This window comes from Pieris napi, chromosome 1 (genome assembly GCF_905475465.1).
Source record: "Pieris napi chromosome 1, ilPieNapi1.2, whole genome shotgun sequence".
Taxonomy (NCBI): Eukaryota; Metazoa; Arthropoda; class Insecta; order Lepidoptera; family Pieridae; genus Pieris; species Pieris napi.
In genome coordinates this window covers 14,255,514-14,280,301 of record NC_062234.1, presented here as the reverse complement: position 1 = coordinate 14,280,301, position 24,788 = coordinate 14,255,514, and the positions used below count along the sequence as shown (strand labels likewise).

The 24,788-nt window shown below is 32.2% G+C and overlaps 1 protein-coding gene across 1 annotated transcript in view; it reads left to right on the top strand.

The window, feature by feature from the left end:
* Nucleotides 1-2,605: 2,605 nt before the first annotated feature.
* The window catches only part of LOC125049077 (high affinity cAMP-specific and IBMX-insensitive 3',5'-cyclic phosphodiesterase 8), a 134,844-nt gene continuing 112,661 nt past the window's right edge, over nucleotides 2,606-24,788 (top strand). Inside the window, exon 1 of the mRNA XM_047648199.1 lies at nucleotides 2,606-2,741. The gene's annotated coding sequence lies outside the window, so the exon portion shown is untranslated. The remainder of the gene's footprint in view (nucleotides 2,742-24,788) is intronic.

Genomic DNA, 24,788 nt, shown 5'->3' with positions numbered 1-24,788 from the left:
TCCACATAGTGATAGTGCGCGGCAAAAACTTCCTTAAAAAACGCTCAGTGAAACGACGGACGTCGAGGTGATACGGATGGTATTTTGTATTCTGCCTTGACGTCCGATCTTGATCTAGGTTATTAATAAACATAGATAAACCTTAAATTCAGAGTATATGTCACGACAGTTATAAGGACTGAAATAATGGGAGAGAGAGAGAACCTCTGGTCCATAAAAGTTATCTATAAAATGGTTCACTTCGTTATATATATATGTATTGTATACTACTAGTATCTAGTAAATAGCCTAGCCTTAATACTCCAGTTCAATATAATTGCTATCGGAATGCCTCCGACGGTATGCAACCGCAAATTTGATCTGTTGCTCCTCCAATAACTATAACTTGAACCCACATACATATAAATGTAGACACATTCTACAATGGGGTAACTTTTCATATAATTTAATTAATTTTCGATTAGATTATGCTTTTGATTTGACTTTATAGAAATATTTTACTGTATACCCAAATGGAGAGCAGTGTTGGCTGGCTTTAGTGTGCGACTCTCATTCCTGAGGTGTAGATTCGATCCCCGGCTATGCACCAATGGACTTTCTGTCTATGTGCGCATTTAACATTCGCTCGAACGGTTAAGGAAAACATCGGGAGGAAACCGGCTTGCCCAAAAAAGTCGACGGCGTGTGTTAGGCACAGATCACCTACTGGCCTATTAGTAAGCAAATGATCATGACACAGATACAGAAATCTGAGGCCCAGAGCTAAAAAAAGGTTGTAGGTAGTGCCACTGATTTATTTTATACCTAAATGGAAACGTAAAACATAAATTTTATTTACGAAAATTAGACCAACATTATTCACCTAGGTATTTATACATGTATTCCCTAGATTTATACGTGTACTCATTTCTCAACAGATACTTAACCTATTTTAAAGAAACTTAGACTTAGGTTTTACTGAAAAAGCATCATCTCTATGACATTTAATATTACAACATACAAACATACATAAACTTACAAAATTTAGCGCACGATCTTGAAAATCTAGATTACCATATTCAAATACTTGCGGAAAGAAAACACCATTATTTCGTGATTCAAATGTACGACCTTGGGGTTGAGAGCCTAGCCACTAGGCCAGTACGTATAACGAAAATAAATATTTGTTTCGTGCCTGTTTTTCTATTTATTGGTATATTTATATTGTTTTCTGTGTAGTATCTTAGTATCTTATCTTATTATCTTATCTTTTGTTTTTGATTAATAATAATAATTTTATTTATTGACCAATAACAGGAAACATAACGAACACGTATCCTAGGCTCCTGATGTAGCTCCTGAGGAAATATAGAATAAAACATGAATTCTTTATGTTTTAAATTGTTATGACAAACGAGCCCAATGTGCATCGTAATTTGATTTCAATTAAATACTTGGAACTCTGTCTGGAGTCGTAATTAAATTCTAGTCCATTTGTTATAATCATAAAAATAACTTTGAATTGTTATTGTTGTAGTTTGCTATTTATTCATACATTTGTTTTCGCCTCATTGTAAATTTAAAGTTGAATGAAAAATAGACGTTGACCAGGCAAAAAAATATTGGAGGTAATGTTTTCGAAAGACAGAGCTTAATGGTTATTCCCAAATAATTTTTCATTCGAATTCCGAAATGTATTGAAATAGATTTTTTTTTCTCTATGATCTCTGTAGTCTCTACCTCTCTTTATATATGTATATATTCTTTCTCTATGATAACATTTGTGCAAAGGAAATATTATAAGGAAACATGTCTTTGACCTAAATGCAGACGGCTAAAAGCAATGTTTCAGACACAGAAGGAGCGCCTACTTGCCTGTAAAAAATGAAACAATGAAACAAATTCAAAAAGATCCAGTGAATGCACAGTTATTGTCTCAGAAGATTATATTATATATATATTAATAAATTACGACTTTGTGTAAAAAGTAATAATATACTATTTACGAAAAGACCCAGAAATGTGTCTGCCTCCCATCCCGTTAACTTTCCTACATTCCAGGTATGTTTTGCATTCGTGTTTGTTGATTTATCTAAAATGTTTATTGTACAAGCGCCAAAATCACCATTTGTTAAACGTGAGCTGTTGACATATCGATGGCTACAGAAATTCACAGAAAAGGTGTTTTCTTAATATAAATATTGAATTACTCTTGTTAATAGAATATGCCATGATGGTAAATAGTCTAGACTTGAATAAAAGTCGTCTGTCACCTAGGATACCTATTATGATAAAACATATAGTGACGGGGAGACCAATCTCATAATCCTAACATCCATTGTAGAGCGATTTGAAAGACATATTTCTTCTATATATATATACTAATCATACTTTCTTTAAAAAACCTTTATTAATTAAAACGCTCGTTTTGGTTTTAAAGAAGGAATTATTTTTTACGATAAATTTTACAAATTTTTTGCTGTATACCATGATAGGAAAAAACGCCTTGGGCAGTTTTGTTTGCTGAAAATTAACTTGGGCGGAATCGGGCTGAAGAGGGAGGAGGGTTAAGTCCTTCAAGCTTTGCCTCGTCACTTGAGTATTCAGTCCTCAGTCATGATGCGTCAGTGAGTGAGGGCGCACGTCGCGTCCGCAGTGTTTACAAACGAGATTTTCTCTAAAACAATAGTAAATGCAACATGTGACAAAGTTTAAGTTGTTCCTGAAAATACTGTTTCAGTGTTTGTGTCAAGTTTCCAAAGGTATGTTTATGTATAAGATTACTTTTCTTAACTTTATGTGCATTTGAATTGAATGAAATGCGTAAAAATATATGTTTATTTATATAGTTATAATATCTTCGTGGTTCGATTTTTAAACTGTTTCGCTTTTATTGATTCAAATTGAATAAAATAAAAACAGATTGGATTAATCAATTATAATTAAAAGTACTTACGAAGTTTGAGGTAGTGAAATACCATATTTTGATGGTCAAATGCTTTCCCGATTTTTTATATCAGGTTATTTTTACCCCGGGAGTTGACTATTTCGCTACATCGACTAGAGAATAGAGATATGAATAACAACACGTTAATTGCTCTGATCGTCCAAAGATAAATTGTATTTAGGTACCTATTTAATAAAATTATTTACAATTATTTGAGATTGAAATTAAAAATAATTTTAATTAATTAAATATGCAATTTTAATGTGCTTTAAATCTTTATAGGCAATTAGGTCGTCTTTCTGTGCCTGACATCGTCGATTTTTGAGTCTAAATCATGATGGCTTGATTATGTTCTGTTTATCTTCACTTTATGTGTGTTAAGTGCCGACATAGAAAGAAAAATTCCTTATTTTGTATTTAGCCGAGTTTGGAACGTGCACCTAACCACTAAGCCATTATATAAAATAATGTACACTTTAAATTGTATGCGACGGAACGATGCTTTGATATGATGAAAACTATTGAACATATTTGCGTATGAAGAACAGAGCGATGTGCCCACTATGACAATCCCTTTCATACATACTCCACTTCTCTATCACGTATTAAGATATATTACACGTAATACTTTATAACAACACATACGTACTTAGCAAATCTATTCATCATAGTAAATGTATCATTATCGTATATAAATATATAACACCTATGTAATAAAAAGACTACACTATACCAGATATAAACGCATATTTATATAATATTTTTCACACAATCCATTTCGAGTTACAGCTTCAGCAGTCGTGACAAGTTACCGCTCCTTATTATAAAATCAGTGGCGCTACAACCTTTTTAGGTCCGGGCCTTAGATATCTGTATATGTTTCATAAAAATTTGTCAATCTAATAGGCAAGTAGGTGATCACGCCGCTCGCCGTAGACTTTTTGGGTTTAGGCAAGACGGCTTCCTCACGATTTTTCCTTCATCATTCGAGCGAATGTTAAATACGCACATAGTACATTGGTGCACAGCTGGGGATCGAACCTACGACATCAGGGATAAGAATCGCACGCCGAAGCCACTAGGCCAGCACTGCTCGCTCCTTAATATGAATAACTAAAAACTCTCAATATTACGTAGTATTATTAGGTATTCCTACAACGTCCTATTTCGAGTGCATGTAAGGTGTTCAAAGCAAATATATCGAGGTCGGACGCTAATTATTTTGTCGTGACAATCTAAATGTTGACATTCAGCGGCCGTTTCCTGATTTGTACGAAACGTATTAAACCTTTTATGGTTTGATTTTCTTTATAAGCGTTTTTTCTATTAGAGCGTATTAAAGTGTTCGGCAGGGAAATGTCTTACGGTTATAAACATCCCACAGATAAATAAATGTTCTTCAGCCGCAATATTAAGTTAAAGCCGCCTAGGTGTAAGACCCGTAAGGGTATGTACTTGATCGGTCCAGCGAGGTCTGGTACCCCCAGTAAAACCAGCTCGGAGATATATAATTGTTACAGCTTATATGGTAATGAAAATATATTTATCAGTTGTATAGTTGTTTACATACGCTCTTATTGTAATAAACATATACACGTAACGATTAACAGGTACAATGAAACGTCTTATCGAGTATGTATGTATGAATTAATGAATTTAATATAAAATACAGTGTTCTCGTTTCCCCTATTTAACGGCCAGGTTTAACGTGCATTTGATACATGAAAATAGCAGATATTAATCGTACTATAAAGCTTAATTAACTATATTAATCATTCTAGTCTCACATGCAAATAAATAATCTGACAAAACAATAAGTTTGTTTTGAACCGGACCGTACTATCAGTATATTGGAAATTATATATTGTGCGTTTGAATTACTTTATTTTAACGGTTATACCATATACATATATGCTAGCTAAATAACAAAAAAAAAAGAAACTTGTAACAAATATATTATATTCGTGTGTCCTATTGTAGGGGCAAGTGATAGTTTACTGTGGTAATTCTTAATGCAATACTATCATTATAAATACGAATTATTTTAAAAACGAATGCTGTGTTTTTATACGAGATTCTCTTGTTTTAGTCATATACAGACAAGCGAGATATGATTATAATAAATGTTCAACAGTTGAATTAGAATTATTTGCATGAGCATTTGCTTTGTGATAACGTTACATATCGTTCAGCAAATATAAATATGTTTTGAGTTCATTTCTTTTCGTATGTAAAGTATAAGTATTTACAAAGGTATTTGTGTTAAAGGAAATGAAGCTCAGTGCCCTAGTGGCTAGAGCTTGCGACTCGCAATGCTTAGATCGTAGATTCGAACCCCAGCTGTACACCAATAGTGTTTATGTCTATGTGCGGATATAACGCTAGTTCGGTGAAGGATCACATAGTGAGGTAATCGGCATGCCTTAGGACCTTGTGTCAGGCAAAGAGAGACGAGTCAAGGGATTTTTGTAACAAGATACTTAAACATATTGGAATGATTATGTTCAGAAAATTGTTTAGGTGATCATACTTCTATATATGTATTAGTATGAAATGTTTAAGAGTTAAGTGTTATTATTGATAGATTTTTTGTGTTTTACAATTTTCGTGTATATTCCAAACGCACGTTAAACGAAAACGGCTTAAAGGAAACGGATTTTTTTCTATAAACTAAAGTTACTGTTCACTTTGATTATTAGGGTCAATTTTATACGAGCCCACGACCTCGCTTCATTCACGAAGTGTTATCAAAAACGTCATTCCGTCACGTATGAAAACAAATTTCCTTATGCATATTTTTATCGTAAATTATCCTGATATATTGATAGCTATTACGCCATCGAACGGAGACACTTTCAAAAATTATTTCAATAGACTCAGTTGTGATTCATTCTTGAGTTACAGTGTAAATACATTATTCTCTAGTAGCGTGGAAAGTAAAGGCTATATATGAATATAATTAAAATATAGTGAGTAGCTCTACTACAAACTGTTATAGAAATTAAAAGATCTTATGATATATCAGTCCCTGGTCCCATTGGGGTATTGCAGAAATTAAAATTGAACTTAATAATCCGCTCATAATAAATAATATTCGCTCAGTCATTCGACGCTCAGACATGAGCTGCCTATTAAAGAGAGAGAGAGATTCTTCTAATAATCTTGTCTTTTTAGGATCGTCGTGGATACTTTGAGTAAATGCTTTTTGAATAATATTGCCTTCTATTATTCATATTTATTCTCAATTGTTACATCTTCCACTAAAACGCACTTGACAGGCAAACATTTACTCTAATGATTGATTATTACTGAGTAAATTTTACGCAATAATTAATTCACACGCAGTTAAGGTATTCCAGTAACAATTATGTAAGCGTCATTGTTTGGCTCAATTTGTTCACCAACTTCCAAATTTAGTTCTTATATTGTGTTTGACAAATTTGGTATACGACAAAACGATACCAGAATATCTAAAATGAATGCATAACAAATATGAATCAATCTGTTTTAATTGTAAATATTCTTAATAAGTCTTTCGTTAGATGTTATGTGTTACTTTTAACTTGAGGTACCTAATGTCAATTTTAGTAGAAAATACAACCAAACAAAACGTAAAATATTTATGGTTATTTATTTTGTTAACTAGACAGCAATTGTTTTAGATATGTACATTAAATATTAGTTTAAAGCGTCACGTCGTTCTAATTTTAAAATTATAACAAGGTGTAAATATTCAAGCTATTTTATTTACACTCAACAAATCACGAGAAGATATGTCGACGCGCATTAGTCCAACATACCGGATAATTGTTCCCATCATTATCATAATCAGTGGTGTGTGATAAGGCACTCGAGTTATCTCGGGTCACACTTAAAGTAGAAGTGACGTGGCATGACGTCAGCGTTGTAGCTGCCAGAATATATTTTTGAGTAGTTTAAAAATAGAATACACTAATTATTAGCGCCAATGTGTACGTTGGCATCGTTGATTAATAGCCATTTCCTGTATTTAAATAGGGAATCTCTAGCATGGCAACTGTGTTGTTATTTTTAATTTGCAGCATTTAATCAGTATTTTAAATATAAAATAAATATAGTTAAAAAAACTATAAAACACGCTCTTTGCCATATTTTTCGTCTATCGAGCAACCCACGCTTTTTCACAATAAAACCAGTATTGTTATTTTCAGCCTAAATTAGGAATTATTTTTCACTGTTTAGTTTGATGTGCTTTAAAAGCGTGTTTTATAGTTTTTTTAAACTATATTTATTTTCCACTTTTTAGTCCTAGCAGCAATACGTGTTGTCTCAATTTAATCGTATTGCTTTGTGGACATAAAAAAAATTTCATTATTTTTTCGAGATAAACCTATGAAATTATTATATTGTCGCTGATTCTTTATAAGTTTACAAAGTTTGAATTAAATCTGTCCGTTTAAAGTGGGTCAAATCGAGTCCGAAGGAGTCGGTTACATACATACATACATACATACAGGTGAAGCTAATATAAAGCGTGTAATTAAAACAATTGAAACCCGTTAAATTGTTTTCAGCTACTGGAAATAAAATATTAAATACAAATTCAATTTCGGTACTACTATAAGAACTATGAACTTCCTCCTAGTTTTCCAAGATTTCCAAGATAATACAAGTTCAGTCTTTTAATAAATTTCATTTATGTAACTAGATTTCATTTAGTTCTATCAGTTAATATTGAACGCCGTCAGCGTCAACGTAATAATCATAATAATACATCATCAAAGGGTAATATCGAAATTAAAGCACATGAAATGATGACTGTATGTAATGTTAATTAAAGACACATTCGTGAATTATTTCAATGGAGTCTATATTTTAAATTCGTATTTCGTGTTGTATTGAAATATTTAAGGCTTAACAATTTTAATTATATTTATGCAACTGTTTTAAGTGGTAAGGGTTTTTTTTTCTTTGTAGGCAAGGAGGTTATAAGTGTCTATAGTCGATTTTTAGGTCTAAAACATTCCGATTACTTCACGATACTTTATAGGCCTTTTAAAGAAACATTTATGAACATCACTTTAAAACCAAGTTTTTTATTCAGCTTTAATTAACCGTCTTCTAGGAACAGGCTTGGCTTATTAATTTTTTTCCGAAAGTGAGAACCGCGTTCAATTAACTTCACTATAATTTGCAATAAGTAGTTTAAATTTCGAGCGACGCTATGGTCGCAGTATAAATGTATTCCAAACTCATTGATTTAAATTCAAACATAAATTCATAACTATTCAATAAGGGTGCCATAAGCTTTTGCGTCGAGTGAATTGTTAATTTGCTAATGGATTTGTCAAACGTCCTTGTGACTTTGCAGCTGTCGATGGAGTTTGAAAGGATTGAAATTGAGGAATCTATACGTAGTTTAGACTATTGAAACGTGGAGTAAAATAATATATCTCCGTGGATTGCTTTAATACAAATCACTGCTTAATTAATTAGCATTAGGAATTGAGTAGTAGCCACTATAAACAAAGATTATCTTTGAACAAAAGTCGCAAATACATTTGGACAGTTAGATTTATGGGTATCTGGCGAAAAAATAATTGTTCCGAGGGCTGACATGCTTATCAATAACGGCAGAACGGAAACTTGTGTCTTTAGGTGCGCCACACGAGAGATTAAAATGTTTGCTTGGTTTCCGCAGCGGGGTGCATGTAAAGTGGATATTTCTAATTTAAAATGTTGCAAGTTGACGATCAATGCAAGTGACATCCTATTACTGGGCAACCAGAGATATCTGTTTCCTACTAATTTATATTCTGTCGCATTTCCGAGCTTTCATCTCGGATATTCATACTTTGCATAGGAATTCCACAGGCATCGTTTATTACAGTTTTATAAATTATTTAGTAAAGAAACCTAAAAGATCGTATATTTTAAGATTTATGAGGTTATTGAAAGCCGCATAATTAATATAATAATTAATGAATAATTAATAAAATAATGACAAATTTATTTAATATAGTTAGTAATATAACTAAAGTAGCTAGTAGCTAGTAGTTTTGCTTGTTTATATGTAATGTAAGTACATTTTATTGACCTAAAATGATTATTGTGTCTTGAAGTTTCATTAATCTAATAAATTATATTACCACGTTGTAAGAGAAGATAATAATATACACATAGATAACAGTACTAGCTTCTTCCACTTGGTCGTATTCTAAGAAGAGACGTTCGAATCGTCGGCGACCAGTCGCTTTCCGATCGGCTTGATTCCTTGGCGCTGCGTACAGTGGTGTGGAGTGCGGTCTCTCTGCATCTACCTCCGCATTTTACATGCAGAGTATTCAAAAGAGGTGTGAGTTTCATCATAGGACATGGAGGCAGAATACGAAATTCCACCAGACATCCCACCTCGACGTCCTTCGTTCCACAACTGAGCGTTTTTAAGGCAATTACTGCCGTCCACCACTACTTTCTAGAACCAGCTGCCCACTGATTTAATAATATTTCTGAACCAATTCAAACAAATTAATTGTTAAAATCCCGGCAACGCACTCTCGAGCGCCGGCATCTAATAGAAGAATCTCAAACAACTAGTAATTAGTAAGTAAAACTAGTTAACATAGGTAATTTTAACGTCATTTTAAACCAAAACTTTAATTTATTTGTTAACAAGCATGTTATTTCATGCAAAATTGACACTTCACGGTATAATTATTACTGGTAAACAGTTTTTGAGCGAAAACTGACTCTTTTGTCGTCAAGAGTGACAAATTGCTTCAGTACTCATGTTTTTACGTCAAAATGACAAGTTGATAAATAGGTTTACGTAGTTTGTTAAATGTATATATAATACATATGATTTCAAAGCCGCGTATATAAATAGCGAAAGAATTCGTGTGTCCGGAAAAATATATGTAAAGGTTAATTAATACAACACAAACATTTTATTTTCTCTAGTCCGTTGTCCTTGTTTATACGATAAACTTATTAAATTGAAAACTGTTCTGAATTATGTTTTCTCTACCATTCAATACTTCGCTCACGAGTACAATTTTTAGGTCAAGGCGATGTGGTTTAGCAAAGATTCAAGGAATTTCTTTGTAAATAAAAAGATTAGAATTGCTAGTCTAAGATTACGACCGTAATTCTGATTATTATTAGACATAACATATATTACTAACAAACCCACATGAACCCACAAAATAACAATTATCTAAGAAAAAAATAAAAAATATAATGAGAGATATAAAAAAAATCCCTTTTCCCATTCGGTTCGTCTCAAGTGTGTAATGCGTGTGTGCTGTGGCTGTAATTGGCCTTGACTCAGCATTATGCTGAGGAGCAGAATGTTCCACAGCGCTGGTCATTCTACCAGAGACCACAACAGTTAGTTTGCGCCTCATGCGCAAAAAAAAATTATTATTAGCATTCATTAAGGAGGAGTTATTAATGTAATTAATTCAAGTTTAACTGCGTAAAAGAACTTTTATTTATATATGGTTCAGTTAAAATTAAGGCATAGAAGACCTATAAATAAATACATACATATTTCTGTCTGATTGGGGGAAAATCGCCTGAAATATTAGGTTAAATACACAGACCCTTCCTAAATAAAATATGCCAGACAAAGGCGTTGTAATTAGTTTACTCAAATTGATTTTATCGCATAATTGTCTGATAAGATTTCATCCTCATCGCTGGACCGGACGGATGTCCAGCTCTTAAAGCTAATCCCTCAACAAGGGTGGTCCAAGCCGAGGTGATAGCTCCCAATGGAGCACACTTAGTCTAACCTCGATACTGGCGAGTGTTATCGCGCCTGCCCATTCGTCTGGATTGCTAAAATTGGACAGTTTTTACGATTGTCGTACGTTTAGTAATTTAGGAAACAAATCGCACTTCAAATACTACCATTATTTATACTTGATTATTTCATACATTCTTGTAGTGTCTAACAGTGTCTTACGATACACGCATTCGAATTAAGAACATTATTAGAAACTTAATTAATTTTAAAGAAAAGTTTGGTCCTTCGTAGAGACGAAGCCAAATTCGTAATGAAATATATTAAGATCGAGATCAAGGGAAAATAAATTCTCGATCTTGGAAAATACATCTTTCCTGAAACTTGAAGGAAACAGTTGCAGTGCAATAAGGTGTGCGATTTTACGTCGGTCACTCTTAAGCGAAGCGAAGACTAAGAAAAATAAAAGCTAAATCAAGTGTCTTAAATCTCAAATTTGATTGATTTGAATCTAATTATAATAATAATAATTAAGCCTCATTTATTCCTTGAAACTTTCATCCATCTTTACAAAAGATACACACACTTAAACTTTTATACAAAATAATATGTTTTTTTCAAGGGCACCCACACATATGTAATGTAATGAAAAAGTATAGGCCTCATCCAACTGGCTCCATATCTCTCTATCCTGAGCATTTTCTCCCAATCTTCTACACTAACTTCATAAGCTCTCTTCTTTTACCTGGTGGCCCTTTCCATGTCGTTACCCTTGTTATGCTGATGAAATTATAGTAAATTTTAATAAACAATTTTCATTGTCAATTTAACATTACCTGTTCTGAAATTTTGAACAGGCCAATTTTTGTCGGTACCAAGAAGAAACTTTAAAGAATCAATGGTTCTTTGCGCAATTATTACATTATTATCTGTAATATAATATGTCTACAATTTAGAAGTCGCCAATCTATACACAGTAAATATACAATAATTAAATGCAGAAATCAAACAGAAGAACCATTGAGGGTTTTGGCATCATGTATATTTATTTTAGTAATAACATTATTTCACTCTACGAGTGCTAATTTAGTAATGAGTTGTGCATCAGAATCGCTACCAAACTACACATCACAGGTATCAGTGGCCTTATAAATTAATCAGAACACGTAAGTAATGACGTTGATCCATTTAACCGTTTGGGTACGATCGCCAAACAATGTTTTGAAACAACAAACGCGTTGCACTTACGTCATTTGGACTTCCGCGTAACAAAAGATATTCTGTATTTTACTGTACATTTTATTTAAAGTTATGTTAATTTTAGGTTAAGACTCTCATATAGATAGCTCTAATAAATAGCTCTTCCATATTTACTTGTTCTATTAAAATAATTTAACAGAAATGCAAGATACGAACAATTCACAAAAAATATTAATGCGATGTGAACAAATATCTCTAAGCGTTATAAATCAAATTTTCAAGGTTGAGCTCGTCCAAGCCCCGGTTATCAATTGTTAATTGATGTTTATTCTACATGCGTAATTAACATTCGTAATTGCAGAGGCGTAGAGAATCTAGAGAAACTGACGTGGTTGATAACGCAGAAGGCAAAAGATCACGTGGCCGTTCACCAACCAGATGGGCCGATCAAGTGAAAGACTCATCGTCCTCAATACTATAATACGAGAGTTGCTGAACAGAAACCGGTGGAAACAGATCGGCTCCAGGTGTTTCTTAGCTGACCACGACACTCAGACACGAGCTATCAATTGAAGAGAGATAGTAAACTCTCAATCGTAACGCTTACGGTAAAAGAAAATATCGTGAAGAACCTTGTATTATGTTAAAATTGTATTTGACATAAGCTAAGTCTTTCCTATAACCAAATATGAAATGTATATGCTCCATGACCCATTGAGGGTTTTTCTAATTTTTTTAGACAGAACTGGACAGCCGCTTGGCCACAATCCCATCTGTTGTTAAGTGAGATTATTGGAGAAGCCTGGAGATAGCTATTTATTTACCGCTTAAATGAACCCATATTATACTGTCTAGGGAAGATGAATGGTGGAAGTTCCACTCCTTTCCTTTTTTATAGGAAACGATCAAATCGTGCATGGCTTGTTTGTTGTGAATTATATAGCTTCATTGCTACGAGTGTTTTGTTTTATAGTATCGTGAAAACCACGTGGTCGGTCACGCCTGACTGGTTATCGCAGTAAAAGTTAATTAGATTAAAACCGCTGAGCTAAGGTTATTATTAAATAATGGTTACATAGTTTTCTTTCGCGTGTGTCAGTGATTGTTACGTAATATCGTTTTTGCATCTTGACATTGACAAAATATTCCATGTCTTCGATAAAATTGGTCTGTTTTAGTTTTGTCTATTGTAGAAGTGTACGATTTTTATAGTCTAGCTAATGAAAGATGATAACGAAAAAGCGCGGCAAATTAAAAAAAAAATAGTATGGTATCCCTAAAAGTTTGATATATTTTGTGGATAAACTTACTTGATACTTGATTTTAATTTATTATTTTTTACATTGATAGTAACTGTATTTCTATGAAATTAAATACTATACGTATTTAGTCTTTTACTATTGATACTTAAAATTACTAGCATTGCATGGAAAACTAAATCTATATTTATTATAAAACACAACTACATTCGGAATAATCAAATCCTGCGAAAGAAACGAAATATTCTATTAAATAAAACAAAGTTAAGGCTATTATACCTGTTAACTATTCGGAAAAAATATATAATAGAAATAAAAATGAGTAATTGCATGAAGTATCAAGACAAAAAATCATACTAACTTAAGAAATTCCACGACATTATGTGTTGCCATCCGAAAGTTTTATAATAATTCAATTATCTCATTTCATTAGCCAGACTCTACTTCTCGTCAATCTATTATAAAGAACAAGGCTGTGTTTTTCTTTATATGAACGCGATAAATTTAACGGTGTATTTAATTGTACGGTGTTCGCCAATAGATAGTTGTTAAAAGGAAAAGCGGATTCCTGAAAAAGGTTTAAGTGTTGTAATTATGGTTAAAGAGGTCTGTCGCCGCCCTATGATTTCTTCAGGCGTTATTTAATTGAGCATTAAGTTTTGTTCTGTGTGTCTACAGTTATATACATATTACTTAATAAAATGCTCCCCCCACACGGTTTAAATGTATAATTCGAAACAACCTTTGAGATTATTAATAGACGCCTTTGGCAAAACCGAGTATTAACCCTTTTGGCAGAAAACAAACGTCAAGAGGTCCTTTTAAATTTCACATACAGATAACAATATAATTCTCTACATATTGGCATAATTCGTATCAAGTAGCTGTCAACTGTCATATATATAAATCTTCTTTGCGTGTGTGTTAATTACATTTAACTCCTCTTAAAACTATATTTATAGTTGACCTTCTGAGTCGAAATGAAACAGTTGTATTATATTATTTTGCCAACGAAATAGGCTCAGGCATTCATGGATAATTATTCAATAGATTTATTTCAGTGTATTTTTTTTAAAGGAAATATTGATTTCGGTATGGGCTAAAAAATAGATGTAAATAAATTGTTGTACTATAAATGTACATTATTATTTACTATTCAAGTCTATACCAATTAATTAGTGTTAATTTAACGATTGAATAGTGAAAAACTGCAGACATAACACACGCCTAAACTCACCAGACGACAGCTGATCGATTTCTCACTAAATCAATGTTTGGTTTCTGTTCTATTACTAGCTTAATAGTTTAATATTTCTGGACATTTATTTTTAAATGAAAACTTTTCTGTCTAAATTACTAATTTTTCATTTGAACTCCAATTTCCAAACACTTTTATTTATTAATAATTAAATTACAATCTTTGTTTAGAAATAATTACATTACAATTATTATTTATAGTAATTGTAATTTTAAATTGGGTTTTTAATTTTCAGTTTATTTGTTACTAATTAGTATGATTATTTATCAATTCGTTCCGCGTATTACGTGTAAAAAATTATACAAAAATCGACAAATTCCACATTATATCGATAAGTTCATCTGTTTGTGTTCACACACAAATCACAGTTTACATAGCAATATATAATTTACAAATGAACCGTATATTAAATTTATAATCGATTTGCAAATCGATATCGTTTCTAAATCGATACAATTACGATTTCATCGAAACACTCAACATTGTTTATTCTCACTTATACGATGTTTTGTGACGTCACTGCCTGGGATATTGCGGTCAATGAATCATATATTCCTTTGTTTCAATGCGGGCCTTATTTTAATAAAATTAATTGTAAATTTAGATATATTTCTTCTTCGTTTTATTAAAATGTTGTTTTTAATTAATTTAGAATTTCATGACATGTAAAGGAACTTGCGGTAGCATTCACTTTATATTGAACTAACTAAAAATATATAATTAATTATTATTCATTAATTAATAAATATTAGAGTCTTTCCTCCAACTTTGATTTTGTTCCCTTTGGAGTATGAGGCCGTGGCGTAAAGATTTAAGTTGGCGCCTGGTAGATAGTGACTGTCTGGTGCTTTCCTCGCTCAACGAGTTAGTACCGCAATATAGAGAGGAAATGCCAGCGTTAAAGGTACACTGCCACATTGACAAACTTTTGAAATTTGGTTTAATTTTCTATTTATCAATTTTTTCTTATTATGTAGGCAGGTTAAGAATATTATAAATACTTTATATTTGTATGTTGGAAAGAAATATAAATATAATAAATACTAATTGTATAAAGGAATTTAGGAATACAATTTTTGTAAATATATTTAGACCGTATATAAACATTGTAACATTTGGTCTTATACATGAACGTACTATAACACTAAATTAATTAAATAAAGTCACGTGCATATTTTGCAAAGTAATACGAGTGAAAAAGCACAAGATAAGCAACAGAAAGTGTGTATTAATGCTACGTTTTATCAAGAAATGTCAATAAGCTTCAGGCGCTACGCGGTCCCGGAAGCTTAGAAGCTTAGGGCCTACGTCGTAGACCTCTCTACACAAAACTGGCATAGAGGACCATTTTAAAGAGAACGATCGTAAAATGTACCTGATAACTCCAACTATAAATGCTTACGTATTTATGACGTATGAACGCTAGCGCCCACTCGTCCCGTTACGGAAACTCAAGGGACTGCAAACAACGTTATTATTCGGAATATATACTATTCCTTAGATACAGGTATACTAATGACTTTCGGAAAATATCATCCTTATTTCAAACCCTATTTCAAATAATCTTTCTTAAAATGTACAAATAATTACCATGATTTTAATTGGTCAGAAAATCTAAAATTTCAGCTGGCTTTTTCTCGATAGTAGCAGTTATAGGAAAAACTTCACAATTCCCTGCTTATTGGATATTTTTACTTATAGGAAGTCCAATATACGCCAGAGCAACTGCCAAGGGCAGGTATAGCAAAACAAACCAGAAGTGGACAGTCGGGGTTAAAACATAATATGATCTTAGGGTTGAGAAAAACGCGCTTACTCTTAATAATAATAATAGCCTTTAATTCAGATAATTTTACATTTAGCCTTTAATTCAGATATTTTTACATTTAAACACGTTTCTTTTAAAATCTTCTTTTAGGTATCTGTGTGCCCTTTTTTGGCTAAGACCTCTCCCAAATCCCGCCATTCCCCTCCGCACTGTGCCACTCTCTGCCATGTAGCACCTGCTGTTTACTTAATTTGATATATCCAGAGATTTCCCTTAGTATCAATCAATATTTCATTTTATTTAAAAAGTCTAGTATTTTGAATAATTTTAAAAATTTGCTTTCCACCTGTCGCTTCTCATAATAAATTGTCGTAAACGTAGCCCTTTTAATTTGTTTCGAACAACTAAATTATTTATGTACGGTTTTGGCTCCGCGCCAGCTAGCAACAGGTTAGCATGGTGGGTGTAGCTGAAGAGCCAGTTATGTTTCTCTTAATCTTTGTTTTATTAACTATTACAAAATTGCTTGTTCATACAAACAAATAATATAAAAACCATTTAAGTTTACGACAGATTACGTTTTCAGTTGTGATTTTGTTTTTGTATATTTTATTTAATAACACAAAAATAGCGCATATACAATATTCTCAGCCTACAATAATAATAATAATTGAATTTATAAATAGAAAAAATCGTTTTTAACGTCACTAACTAGGTAATTATTTTAAGGTATTTAAAGGTGAACTTTTAAATACATACATAGACTATAGACATACACGTTCACCTATATTATTCTTGAGATAAAGGTTACATATTTTGTCCGATGATCTATTGACATTGATTGAAGTCAATAAGGAACTAATTGTATATCTGTTATATAAAACTGTTTGTCCCAAATCTGAGGCTAATAAAACTACAGGTTTAGTAACATTAAACGTAGACAGTTTACAATGTAAATATCATAAAAAATCTTTCGGGAATTCGGCTTCTAAAAGAATAAAAGACGAAAAGTTTTACGAAGCTCCGAGTTTCCAAAGTTAAAACAGTTACGAGTGGGGCTCTATCAACAGATAGATGAAAAATACTTTTATATGATCTTTTTGTTTGCTTCACTTTGAATGACGAAGTGATAGTGCATTACGGTAATTGTTTCACCTGGACAGACCAATTCTTTTGCGCTTTGTGATTGGACTAGAGTTTTTTAACAGAACAGGACAGATGTTTGGCCACAATCCTACCTCATGTTAAGTGAGATGTGGCCAATTGGAGGGCACTCCTGTCCAGGAGATGTCTATTTAACCGCCGTTTATTTAAACCCACATTATACTGTCTACGGAAGATGGAAGCAAGGAGTTCCACTTCTTTGCAGTTTTTACAAGAAACGACCACCAAATCGTGCAGTGCAACCTGGGGTTGTCAACAACGAAGGGTCGAAACTCCAGCGTGCTTCTAGACAATTAAACAAAACGTGTCATCAATCTGAAATCTTTCCTGTTATATACGCAAAGATTCGCTAATTACATATTTGTATGATTCGGAAATAGCTGTCAAAAGATTCGATTTATTTTGTTCTATGATAAATTTTGTTCATTCAACAAATAAAGCATCCCTTGTACTATATCACGGCGCCGCCTGTACATTTAGTATATATAAACATAACACAACATTGATTGTGAGTGTCTTCAAAGGTTAATGTTCCTTCAATGAAAATACACGTTCCATTTCACACATTGATTGTATATTTTAGTAAAATATAAATAAAATTGATTTAGGCTGATAAATTTTCCTTTTTGAAGCAATTGTATGAGATTGCATTGATAAGTTTTTTAAATTGCTTAAAATCCACATTATTTCAAACTCAAACTCAAAATAACTTCATTCTATAGGTAACCAAGTACCTTTATGAACGTCAACAGGCAAGATGTTAAATTGATTCTACGAGTAAATTTACATTTACTTCTAGTTCGCAAGAAGAACTGGCAAGAAACTCTCCGCCACTGTTTTTAATCGCCAAGTTTTGAGTCACACTAATTGTTTGTAAAGCAGAGCAGCCATACATATGTGAACTGGAGCAAGTCAATCCCAAGGATTAGGATAATTTCTCATTTTTTTTTCCTTTTCTCACAGTGGTTGCCTGGAAAAGATCGCTCGAAAGCGATAAGGCTGCCAGTTGCCCTCCTTTACATTTAATTATGTTAATTTTTTTTATATTGTAATGCAACAAAGTGTAAATAAATAAAAATAAATAATTTAAATAGTCGTCAAATGATAAAGGCTTCAATATATTGATATCAAATATATTGACCAGATACTGTCATAATATTTTATTCCTTCGACTTAATCCATTGTACATATGATTGGAATATACAGTAAAAAAAAATTACATTATAAATTATATAAATCCGCACAGTTACCCATATGAAAATAGGCATGCCGATGTCAAATTAATTTTCATAATGTCATAATAATAAGTTAAGTTTAATAATTGTTGTCAAAATTTACGGTCTAAATACTACAAAGGCACCTTGCTTTTAAAGATTTAATCACCTTTCTCTTATATTTAGCATATATTCTTGGTAAGTTTTTTAATTTTACAAAAATCGTTTTCACAAAATAGTTCTTTGCAGTTAGTTATATATTATATCGATACAGTTCTTTCATAATATATGGATTAATTTAGAGTATTCATCCATGTCGAAATAACTATAAAAAAAAATATTTGTGTTTGTTTTATCTAAGTTTCTACAAAAATATTTTTTATCATTTTAAAATTCTACCATTATATTATTCTTTCATTAATATTAATTTGTGGTATGGTAGCGGCAAGTCCTCTATGTACAGATATACACAACCGTAGTTCATATTTCTATGCAAGTTCAGGACCTAATTAATTGCATTAGCTATGACCGAGCTTTGATACTTGTTAGGTTCAGTAGTTTGTTGCTAATTGGAAGCGTTTAAAGGGATTTCGTTCAACAGCAATTTGCATATAAATTCTAGTATTACCGCGTTACTTTATTAAAAAAATATACATGAGCTCTCTACATAATATACGTACGTATATATGGACATGGACAATGATGCCATTGCCATTATATGGCAGACCAAACAAATTTAGAACGTCAAAGTTTAATCAGTTTATGGCTGTTACTTGTGGTTTATTCGATTTGCCAATATATTACTATATCTGTAAATTATTGACTATTTGATAATTATATTGTTAATTTCATACTCATTATTATTAATGTCAGAGCAATGGCGTAAGTGTCTGTTGTTGTTATTAAATAATTATGTATTATTAATACAATTTCAAAGATTTACAATGCAGTGTCGTTCAATGTTTGTGCGCTTAATTTACAAACTATACCTCATTTTTTTTATGTAACAGTAGGAAAACTGCCAGGAGGCTCACCTAATATTAGGTGATACTGCCGCTCATGGACACTCACATTGCCAGAAGGCTCGCAAATGCGTTGCCAGCCTTTTCACAATTTGTACGCTCTTTTTTTGAAGGACCCTAAGTCGAATTGGTTTGGAAATACCACATTAGTGATAATCCACATTAGTGTTAATCAGTCTAAACAGAGGATATTTTATATATGTAATATATGTATGTATGAAAGTTGTTTTTGTGAGGTTAGTCTTAGTTGGTCGTTAGTCGTTAGGTTAGTCGAGTTGCTAGTTTTAAACAATTTATTAGGTGAAAACTTTATTCAATTTTACTACAAAATTAAAAGCCGTAAGCTTTTTCAACCTAAAATGAATTATTATAATCCTCTTTTGAATCAATACTGGGTCGGTTTGAATTAATAATGAATGAAGCTTAAACCCCTCAGGATGGCTCCCGCGAAATGTGATGCTAATAACGTGTCCTTGGTGGTTAAGAAAGGGAATATTGAATAGGGTACTATGCCAAATAAGTATTAAATTACAAACGTTTTATAGAAATCGAGTCAAGTTCAAACTTAACAGTTAAATACTAAGGTATGAACCAAAGCCAATAGAGCAGTGTTCTTCTAGTGGCTTTAGCGTGCGACTCTCATCCCTGTGGTCGTAGGATCCGATCCCCGGCTGTGTACCAACGGACTTTCTTTTTATGTGCGCATTTAACATTCGCTGGAACGGTGATCCTTCACAAACATAGTGAGGAAACCGGCTGGCCTTAGACCCAAAAAGTCGACGACGTGTGTAAGGCACAGGAGGCTGATCACCTATTTGCCTATTTGACAAATCATCATTAAACAGATACAGAAATCTGAGGCTCAGACCTAAAAAGGTTGTAGCGCCACTGATTTATTTATTTTAAACCGAGACAATTTAAAGTTAAAGTTGTTTAAACTTCAAGGAACTCTTTAAATCAAATTTACATTAAAGATTCTATTTAACGCTTTTCTCATAAAACGAAAATTAGCGCCAAGTCCGACTCTAATGTATTGGAAACAAATAAATACAATTTAAAGAAGATAACGATAAACAAACATTAATAATATAAGAGTAATCCTCAGACACAATTATGAGAATTTTTAACTTAAATATTTTACACAGCAATATCCTAACATTTAACTAACTACGGTGGCACCAGTACAGTTATGAATTTAAATCCCTGTCAGGTTCGCTGCTTCAAAACATTAAAGCTACGAACAAAGACATATAACTGGGAGTGTCGGAAAATTTAGGATAAGTGTATAAAGCTCTTTAAACAACTTTTGTTTGTGAAAGTAACTCATGCTTTGGCACACCATAATTCCTTATACATTATATTCTCTCAAAATTAATTTCGTGTCAGAATGCATAGTAATATTAATTACGAGAAGTGGTTAAGCTTAGTTATAAACTGTTGATTAATATCTCAATAACATAACTTTAATTGGTCTATGACTATAGGATTTTGAAAATAAATAAAAATTGATCCGTATCACCTCGACGTCCGTCATTGGGCGTTTATTAAAACAGTTTTTGCCGCGCACCATAACTAGGTGGAAACAGCTGACCACTAAAGTATTTTCGATCCAATTCGACTTAGGGGCCTTCAAGAACTACTACAACTAGCGTTCTAATTCTTAAGAGGCCGGCAACGCACTTGCGAGCCTTTTGGAAATTGTACATGAGCGGCGGGTATCACTTATAATCAGGTGAGCTTCCCCCTTTGCATAGTTTGTTTTGCCCTGTTACATAAAAAAAACTTCTTTAATGGGTATTAACGTAAATTATGAAATACTACCGATCTATCCCGGATTTCCGTTTCTTTAATTTTAAAAAAATTTCCAGTAGTTTTTGAGTTTGAAAAATATACAAAATACTATGTACAGGGGGTACGTACGATATTATATATGATATCTTTGTTTCATTTAAACACGTTATTTATGCCAATTGGATAATTATAAAAAAATATTTATTAAAAAAAATTATCGTGATAAACTGCATCAATATTTGTTATGATGCAAACTCTCGAATCCTTTATTCTACTATCTAGTATTAGATACTAAATACATACATATGACATATATATATATTTATATACTAGTAACTTCAAACATATTTAAAACGTAAAAGCATTATTCCACGGAGATCTTTAAATTACGAGCGCAAAACTTAAACGAAAAATATATTCTTTAGCCATTTTCTTGCTACAATTTAGCGGTCGTTATTTCGTTGCCTCGGGCGATCGTCAGTACCCATTTTTGATGTTTATTTCGCAGTGTATTCAGTATCACATCTACAGGTGACAGCTTCATATATCAGCCCATAGGGACGGGGGCGGTGTTTTAGCTTATTTATATGGCAGTTATATATTCATTTATTTACAGCTTATGTATGGACAAATTTCAACAAAAAATAGTATACAATTCAATATTTTTTATATATAAAATGACTTTGAGAAAACCCTTTGCTAGCTACGTGAGTATGCGGGGAATGGGAGATTGTTGATGCTGGGCAGTCGCATATACAGCATAAAAGTTGTTTCCGGCAGTAGTGATAATTGTTCAGAACGTAGTCTCATAATCTCTGCCCAGCAAGTATATGCTTTCAGTTTCGTTGTTTATTATGCTGAAATCAAATTTGATCAAAGCTATCTCTACGAAGTTAGACTGTTTATAGATATTAATTATTGTCTAAATAAATATCTGTATCCGTCTTTACTGTCACGAATAGAGTTGAATTTTTTCCCTTTTTCTTGTGCATCCTTTATTTTACAAAATATCAGTCGATTACTATGAGATGCTATTGAAAGCTATAGTTTAAGTTGATAGAATACTGTATTGTAGAAAATCAAGTTGTGCCTACATGATTTATATAAATGTATTGATGTTTTAATATAGATATCAGTATTGTACCAACACTTATGTTAAATAGACGTGTTCTGAAGAGCCTCGTTTCATTACAATACTCAGTACCTTATAAAGACATACGAATACCAAGTAAGGTACAATGTTAGCAAGATATTACTTAGTAACCCTATTATAGTGTATGTAACATTGACGAGAGTCTTAATTATAATTAAATAACTTTTGTGTAGATAGAAAAACAAGATATTTTACACACAAGTTTAAAAGTCAAGGTTTAAAAATAAAATAACATTCAATTTTCATTATAACGCAGTCAATTAACCCAGCCACAGACTAGTCAATCTAACATAAACAAAAGAGGTGTCAAACTATTGTATAATCTCGGCGAGCCATTACCGGCTGACACATTCATTGGCTGCAAAAAAGCCCATTTGAACACGTCCATTTTAATTCTCTTGAGACATACTTTACAACATTGTAAAGCACATGCTTTAGTTACGATAATCGGATTTTTTTTTAATGTTCGCCAGTTATAATTTGTCATGTCATAATTTACATAGAAGTCTGACTTGTAAAGAAACGGAATTCAGTCTATATAAACGATTACATGAACTTGACTTTTACTGCGAGATGAAAATGTTTATAAAGTATAAAACAGTAATAGAAAATCAATATATAACGAATTGTAATGTTTTAATGGAATTTTTCGTCCATTCATGTATGTGTGTCTGTACTTATAATTTTTTTTTTCTTTTGAGAGAAGCACACACAAACATGACAAAATCATATTTTTATTTGACATTCAAATGTTACACCTCTTCAGGTACTTAAATCTTTATTTGAACTCGAAAATAAACACTCAAAGGAGTGCTGGCAATATTACCTACTTGACGTTTGAACTATTTTTACAGCCGTCTAATTGCGCTTCAAACTTGAGCAGCCACTTAAAGTCAATACGAGTGCATCTCTATCTCCTAATAAGTATTGTGTAAGTTAAAGCGTTTTTTCTAGTTTTAATAAGTTTCATCTTTCAATTTCATTTTAAATTCACTGAAACACTTTACGATTTCATACTAATGTCTAAATTATATAGAGTCCCAGTCTCAGAATCTTTGTGGCTTTTTTATATAGTAAATAGATTCTTATCTATATAAAAACACTAACATACATTTTAACTGTGATCCGTATGGCAGTGTACCAATAATCCTCGCTGCATTGTGATACTTTTTCGTCAATTGATTGATTGATGTACATAGGTTCGATTACCGGCGAAGCAAATGTTCCAGGTGCTCGGTCGGTGTATTAAAATGACGAATGCAAGTATCTTTACGATATTCCGATCATGTTGGACTCATCCGATCGGCTTCTCAGTTATTAAATGTGAAAGTTATATTTACGCATTCTTGGGCCTATATGGCCAGGTATCTCCCGAAGATGGCATTCTCGATAGAGCCTTCGTGGCCAAATCAGTTAGCATAACTTTATTAATAAAATATAAAACTGATATATTTTATGATAATTAATTGATTGAATGTTAAACATAATACACTCTACGACACGTAGCAATTACGAATGGTATTAAGTAACTCCAGTTGTAGGTGTATCCGAGTTAACTGTATTGTCTGGGAGCGGCTCGACATGTTTGCAATCTAGATTGATAGGCTATCCCATTGCGTTTGATTTACCGTCCGACGCTAAATAGCCATAAGTGATCTATAAAGCAAATTAATAGCTCGAGTTATGTTCAAAGCCTTCGTATACTTTACAGGAATTTCCTACTAGCATTTTCCAACTAAGTTCTTTTGTGATAACTTTCAAGTTTCTGTATTTGTATTTTAACTTTTTCTTTATAGATAGGTCTGTAACGCAATTTACTATTTATAGTCAAAGTCAAAGTGAAATTATTTATTATTAAAAAGGCACGTTTGATAGTCAAATCACCAAGTTAAAAATATTAAAAAACACCTACCTACCGTACCTACCTAAAATAAAAAGAACATATTAAAATAAATTAGGCGAATGGTGTTATAAAACACAATGCAGAAGATAATTAAATTATTATGTAGATACATGATGCTCACATATTGGTGAATGTGGTAAATCACAGAACAGATTTTTTTTTAACTTATGTAACTTTAATCTACGAGTAGTTGTGGTTTATGACATTTTCCTTTGAATAATTATAATGTAGAGGAAAGGTAAAACTTGCTGAGTTTCTTGCCCGTTCTTTTAGAACAAGGCCTCCTGGTAGTTTTGCGAACAGATGGCGTAGTCTTGCTCTTTCGCGAATTTTGTAAACGTTGCTTATGCATGTCAAAAACGTTTACAAAAGTTTACAAAAGTTTTTAAGTTTACAAAATGCAT